This window comes from Triticum urartu, chromosome 6 (genome assembly GCF_003073215.2).
Source record: "Triticum urartu cultivar G1812 chromosome 6, Tu2.1, whole genome shotgun sequence".
NCBI classification, from domain to species: Eukaryota; Viridiplantae; Streptophyta; class Magnoliopsida; order Poales; family Poaceae; genus Triticum; species Triticum urartu.
Window position 1 is genome coordinate 505,116,848 of NC_053027.1, and position 7,223 is coordinate 505,124,070.

The window sequence follows — 7,223 nt, forward strand, 5'->3', positions numbered from 1 at the left end:
CTTGTGGGTCATCAAGACTCTTTTCTGGCGCCGTTGCCGGGGAGTGAAGCGCCTTTGGTAGGTGGAATTTGGTAAGGAAAAATTTATATAGTGTGCTGAAATTTACTGTCACCTGTTACTGTGGAAAGTAATCCTCTAAGGGGCTTGTTCGGGGTATCTTCACCCCGACCAGTAGAGCAAAGAGTTGCTCCTCAACCTACTGAAATTAAAAATGTCTGCTTTGAAATTCCTTCGGGTATGATAGAGAAACTGCTAGCTAATCCTTTTTTAGGAGATGGAATAAAACATCCTGATGAGCATCTAATATATGTGGATGAAGTTTGTGGATTATTTAAGCTTGAGGTGTACCCGGAGATGTTGTTAAGAAGAAGGTCTTCCCTTTATCTTTGAAGGGAGATGCATCGACATGGTATAGGCTATGTGATGATATGGGGTTTTGGAATTACAAACGATTGAAATTGGAATTTCATCAGAAGTTTTATCCTATGCATCTTGTTCATCGTGATCACAATTATATATATAATTTTTGGCCTCGTGAAGGAGAAAGCATCGCTCAAGCTTGGGGGAGGCTTAAATCAATGTTATATTCATGCCCCAATCATGAGCTCTCAAGAGAAATGATTATTCAAAAAATTTATGCTCGGCTTTCTGATAGCAATCGCACCATGCTTGATACTTCTTGTGCTGGCTCTTTTATGATGAAGACTATTGAATTCAAATGGGATTTATTGGGAAGAATTAAACGCAACTCTGAAGATTGGGACCTCGACGAAGGTAAGGAGTCAGGTATGACACCTAGTTTTGATTGTGTTAAATCTTTTCTGGATACCGATGTTTTCCGTAAATTTAGCACTAAATATGGACTTGACTCTGAGATAGTAGCTTCTTTCTGTGAATCTGTTGCTACTTATGTTGATATCCCCAAGGAGAAATAGTTAAAATATCATCCTCCCATAGAAGTAAAAGTAGCTGCACCTATTAAAGTTGAAGAAAAGATTGTCACTTATAATGATCCAATTGTTCCTACTTCTTATGTTGAGAAACCACCTTTTCCTGTTAGCATTAAGGGTCATGTTAAAGCTTCAACTATGGTTCGTAAAAGCAATATTAAAACTTATACACCTCATGAGCAAATTAAAGTTGAACCTGATATTGCTATTGTTAAAGATCTCTTGTCTGATAATATTGATGGGCATGTTATTTATTTCTGTGATGAAACTGCTAGAATTGCTAAACCTTGTGCTAAAGATAAAAATAGGCCGGTGGTAGGCATGCCTGTTATTTCTGTTAAAATAGGAGATCATTGTTATCATGGCTTATGTGATGTGGGTGCTAGTGCTAGTGCAATACCTTATTCCTTATACAAAGAAATTATGCATGATATTGCACCTGCTGAGATAGAAGATATTGATGTCACAATTAAACTTGCCAATAGAGATACTATTTCACCAATGAGAATTGTTAGAGATGTTGAAGTATTGTGTGGGAAAAATAAATATCCTGTTGATTTTCTTGTTCTTGGTTCCCCACAAGATAGCTTTTGTCCCATTATATTTGGTAGACCCTTCCTGGACACTGTTAATGCTACTATAGATTGCAAAAGAGATGTTGTTACTATCGGTTTAGATGATATGACTCATGAATTTAATTTCTCTAAATTTAGTAGACAACACCGTGAAGAAGAATTACCTGGTAAGGATGAAATTATTGGTCTTGCTTCTATTGCCGTACCTCCTAGTGATCCTTTAGAACAATATTTGCTAGACCATGAAAATGATATGTTTATGAATGAAAGAAGGGAAATAGATGAAGTATTCTTTAAACAGGAACCAATTCTGAAAAACAATTTGCCTGTTGAAATTTTAGGAGATCCTCCTCCACCCAAGGGTGATCCCGTGTTTGAGCTTAAACCGTTGCCTGATAATCTTAAATATGCTTATCTTGATGAAAAGAAGATATATCCTATTATTATTAGTGCTAACCTTTCAGAGCATGAAGAAGAAAGATTATTGAAAACTCTGAAGAAGCATCGTGCTGCTATTGGATATACTCTTGATGATCTTAAGGGCATTAGTCCCACTCTATATCAACATAAAATAAATTTGGAAGTAGATGCCAAACCAGATCGTGATCCTCAACGATGTCTGAATCCTAAAATGAAAGAAGTGGTAAGAAAGGAAATACTAAAGCTCCTTGAGGCAGGTATAATTTATCCTGTTGCTGATAGTCAGTGGGTATGTCCTGTCCATTGTGTCCCTAAGAAGGGAGGTATTACTGTTGTTCCTAATGATAAAGATGAATTGATTCCTCAAAAATTATTACAGGTTATAGGATGGTAATTGATTTCCGCAAATTAAATAAGGCAACTAAAAAGGATCATTACCCCTTACCTTTTATCGACCAAATGCTAGAAAGATTATCCAAACATACACATTTTTGCTTTCTAGATGGTTATTCTGGTTTCTCTCAAATACCTGTGTCAGCCAAAGATCAATCAAAGACTACTTTTACTTGCCCTTTTGATACTTTTGCTTATAGATGTATGCCTTTTGGTTTATGTAAGCACCTGCTATCTTTCAAAGATGCATGATGGCTTTATTCTCTGACTTTTGTGAAAAGATTTGTGAGGTTTTCATGGACGATTTCTCTGTCTATGGATCTTCTTTTGATGATTGCTTGAGCAACCTTGATCGAGTTTTGCAGAGATGTGAAGAAATTAATCTTGTCTTGAATTAGGAAAAGTGCCACTTTATGGTTAATGAAGGTATTGTCTTGGGGCATAAAGTTTCTAAAAGAGGTATTGAGGTTGATAAAGCTAAGGTTGATGCTATTGAAAAGATGCCATGTCCCAAGGACATCAGAGGTATAAGAAGTTTCCTTGGTCACGCCGGATTTTATAGGAGCTTCATTAAGGACTTCTCAAAAATTTCTCGGCCTCTGACTAATTTATTACAAAAAGATATACCATTTGTTTTTTATGATGATTGTGTAGAAGCATTTGAAATACTTAAGAAAGCATTAATCTCTGCACCTATTGTTCAGCCACCTGATTGGAATTTACCCTTTGAAATTATGTGTGATGCTAGTGATTATGCTGTAGGTATCTCTGGGCCCACTCGGTAGGACATCATCATAATGTGCACAATGTGATCAAGGAGTTGATCACGGGATGATGTGTTACGGAACGAGTAAAGAGACTTGCCGGTAACGAGATTGAACAAGGTATCGGGATACCGACGATCGATTCTTGGGCAAGTATCGTACCGCTAGACAAAGGGAATTGTATACGGGATTGATTAAGTCCTTGACATCGTGGTTCATCCGATGAGATCATCGTGGAACATGTGGGAGCCAACATGGGTATCCAAATCCCGCTGTTGGTTATTGGCCGGAGAGTCGTCTCGGTCATGTCTACATGGTTCCCGAACCCGTAGGGTCTACACACTTAAGGTTCGGTGACGCTAGGGTTGTAGGGATATATATATGCAGTAACCCGAATGTTGTTCGGAGTCCCGGATGAGATCCCGGACGTCACGAGGAGTTCCGGAATGGTCCGGAGGTAAAGAATTATATATAGGAAGTGCTATTTCGGCCATCGGGACAAGTTTCGGGGTCACCGGTATTGTATCGGGACCACCGGAAGGGTCCCGGGGGTCCACCGGGTGGGGCCACCTATCCCGGAGGGCCCCATGGGCTGAAGTGGGAAGGGATCCAGCCCAAAGTGGGCTGGGGCGCCACTTCCCCCTAGGGCCCATGCGCCTAAGGGTGGGGAAACCCTAGGGGAAGAGTCCTAAGAGGGGAAGGCACCCCTAGGTGCCTTGGGGGGGAGGGACTCCTCCCTTGGCCGCCGCCCCCCTAGGAGATTGGATCTCCTAGGGCCGGCTCCCCCCCTTTGGCCTCCCTATATATAGTGAGGAAAGGAGGGCCTCTCACCACGCGCCTTGGTGCCTCCCTCTCCCTCTCCAACACCTCCTCCTCCTCCATAGAGCTTAGCGAAGCCCTGCCGGAGTACTGCAGCTCCATCACCACCACGCCGTCGTGCTGCTGTTGGAGCCATCTTCCTCAACCTCTCCTCCCCCCTTGCTGGATCAAGAAGGAGGAGACGTCGCTGCTCTGTACATGTGTTGAACGCGGAGGTGCCGTCCGTTCGGCGCTAGGATCATCGGTGATTTGGAGCACGACGAGTACGACTCCATCAACCCCGTTCTCTTGAACGCTTCTGCGCGCGATCTACAAGGGTATGTAGATCCACTCCTCCCTCGTTGCTAGATGACTCCATAGATTGATCTTGGTGACACGTAGGAAAATTTTGAATTTATGCTATGTTCCCCAACACGGAGAGGGTTAGGGTTACACAAGGTCGGTTACAAAGGAGGAGATATCCATATACATATTGCCTAGCTTGCCTTCCACGCCAAGTAGAGTCCCATCCGGACACGAGACGAAGTCTTCAATCTTGTATCTTCATAGTCTAACAGTCCGACCAATGGAGATAGTCCGGCTGTCCGGAGACCCCCTAATCCAGGACTCCCTCAGTAGTCCCTGAACCAGGCTTCAATGACGATGAGTCTAACACGCAGTATTGTCTTCGGCATTGCAAGGCGGGTTCCTTCTCCGAATACATCACAGAAGAATTTGAATACGAGGATAGTGTCCGACCCTGCAAAATAAGTTCCACATTCCACCGTAGAGAGAATACTATTTTCGCAGATCTAATGACGTTACGTCATGGCCCGGTGATTATTCGAACCATTTCTTTTAACCAGCCCCACACATAACGTGAGGCAGTTTTTCGACACGTCTTGTCAAAGCAGAGATTGTGTCCCCTTATTACGGGATTCTCATCAATACGGGCGTGGGTAACCCAACTGCGCCATCAATTGCGGTGCTTGGGGGATAAGCGAGTTTTACCAGGCAAGTGGGGACGCTTAGTTTTGTCCGCCCATATAAAGGGATAAGGATTCACCTTTCTATCCATGCATTCTTCCTCCTTTGCTCATCCGCTCCCGCACACTCAAGCTCTAGCGCCCAAGTCCTCACTTCCATCTCAACCTTCTCCAACCATGTCCGGAGCGGGAGGCAAGTGGATGGTCTCCTCCATCACGGAGGGAGACATCAAGAAACTGAGGAGAGCCGGATACCTGCCTGACGACATCGCACACCGGCTCCCAGATGAGGGGCAGCTCATCCCCACCCCCAGGCCCCATGAGAGGGTGGTATTCCTCACTCATTTCCTCCGCGGACTGGGATTCCCTCTCCATCCCTTCGTCCGGGGGCTCATGTTTTATTACAGCCTGGATTTCCACGATCTGGCCCCAAACTTCATCCTCAACATCTCGGCGTTTATCGTCATGTGCGAGGCCTTCCTCCGCATCAAGCCCCACTTCGGCTTATGGCTGAAGACCTTCAACGTCAAGCCGAAGGTGGTGGGCGGCCGCCAGGCGGAGTGCGGAGGCGCCATGGTAGGCAAGATGCCCAACATAACATGGCTCGAGGGCTCCTTTGTGGAAACCATAAAGGGGTGGCAATCAGGGTGGTTCTACATCACCGAGCCGCACGACCCTGCATGGGTAGCGGCCCCCGAGTTCCGATCTGGCATCCCCATGCGGCTCACCTCCTGGAAAGTGAAGGGCCTGTCCTGGGGTAGTTCAAAACAGCTGATAGGACTCCAAACATGTATTCAAAACATGGTGGACAAGAAGATCAAGCTTATCAACATAGTCCAGGTTATGCTCATCCGCCGGATACTCCCGTGCCAACAACGGGAGTTCACCTTGTGGGAGTTCAATCCGGTGCAGCACCGGACTCTGAACAGGCTCTTTGACATGATTCATGAAGACGCCTAGAGGGTGCTGTTCAAAAGTGCTGAGGTGTTGTCTCAAGAGGCATCGGATCGAGGGGAGACAGTCCTGGAGGCGCCTCAAGGCGACCTTCCGGACTTCGAGAGCCGTGGGGACGGGGCCCCCGAGAGCTCCGAGTTCGGCCCTCAGCCAAACACCGTGCCGGACCCTCCAGCGGTTCCGGACTCAGGCAGGCGGCCTCCTTCTAAGGGGGGAAAAACGCCTGTGCCGATGACCTCTGTCCATCTAGAGGCACCGGACCATGTGCTGGAAGTGCTTCGCAGCGCTTCCATCGACATGGAGCACCGCACTATCATGAGTGCGGTGATCCAGAAGGTTCAGTCCGCCAAGAGCGGATTGACTGAAGCCTGTGCCAGCCTTCTAACAGGCTTTGAGGTAAGTGTGTTTAAAATGTAGTAGAAATATTACCGCATAGACAGTAGCCCCTGATGCTTTGTTCGGTGTTCACAAAGAAAAGCCGGATAGAGGATCAAATAATATCGCAGGAGTCTAATATAAGTATGTCAATATGCATATGCAGGCTTTGCTGCTGGCATCCGCCGCACTAACTGTGGAGGTCGCCGTACTGAAGCAGGACCTCGAGGGGTCCAAGAAAGAGCTCGGCCTTGCCAAGAGGCAGCTCGAGGAGAACAAGGGTAAGTAATACCTCGTCTATAGATTTGTATATATAAAAAGGACGCGATTGCAAAATGACAGGATCGTTGTATGTTTGCCAGGGGCCACGACCGAGGTGGCGACCCTGAAGCAAGCGCTAACCAAGGCTGAAGATACAGTGGCCAAGGAGCGCACCGAGCGAGAGAAGCACGAGGCTCGGGTGGGCGAGGTGCAGCAAGAGCTCCAGGCTCTCGTGACAAAGCACGAGGCGTTGGAGCTTGACTCGAAGACACGAGAGTCTGAGCTTGCCGCGGCCCTTGAGAGTGCAAAGAGTGCCAAGGCCGAGGCCCAGAAGGCCCTCCAGGAGATCGACGCGATGAAGAAGATAGCGGCGGGTAAGGCTTTCTATATGCAAAGAAAGCATGTAAAAGTAAATTACCGATTACTTACCCGGATCCGGAGCTCTTCAGGAGCATTCATAGATTTGCCCCGTAGTGTGTCCGATGCCGCACAATTTTACCAGGCCGAAGACGGAAGCTCGACGGAGAAGCTGTTATGGTCTCAGTATGCTGAGGCCGAACATCCGGTGCCGATGAGCGACCAGCTGAAGCAGATGGTCGAGCTACATAAGGCGGCCGATCAGGCCATGAAGGGCTTTATAGTCCAGCTGTGGCCTGGCGACGCTCTTCCGAACAGCTTCTTCGGCCTGGTGAGGCGGCTTGTGGATGCCTGCCCACGGCTGGAGGTTGTCAAGCGATCCGTCTGCAT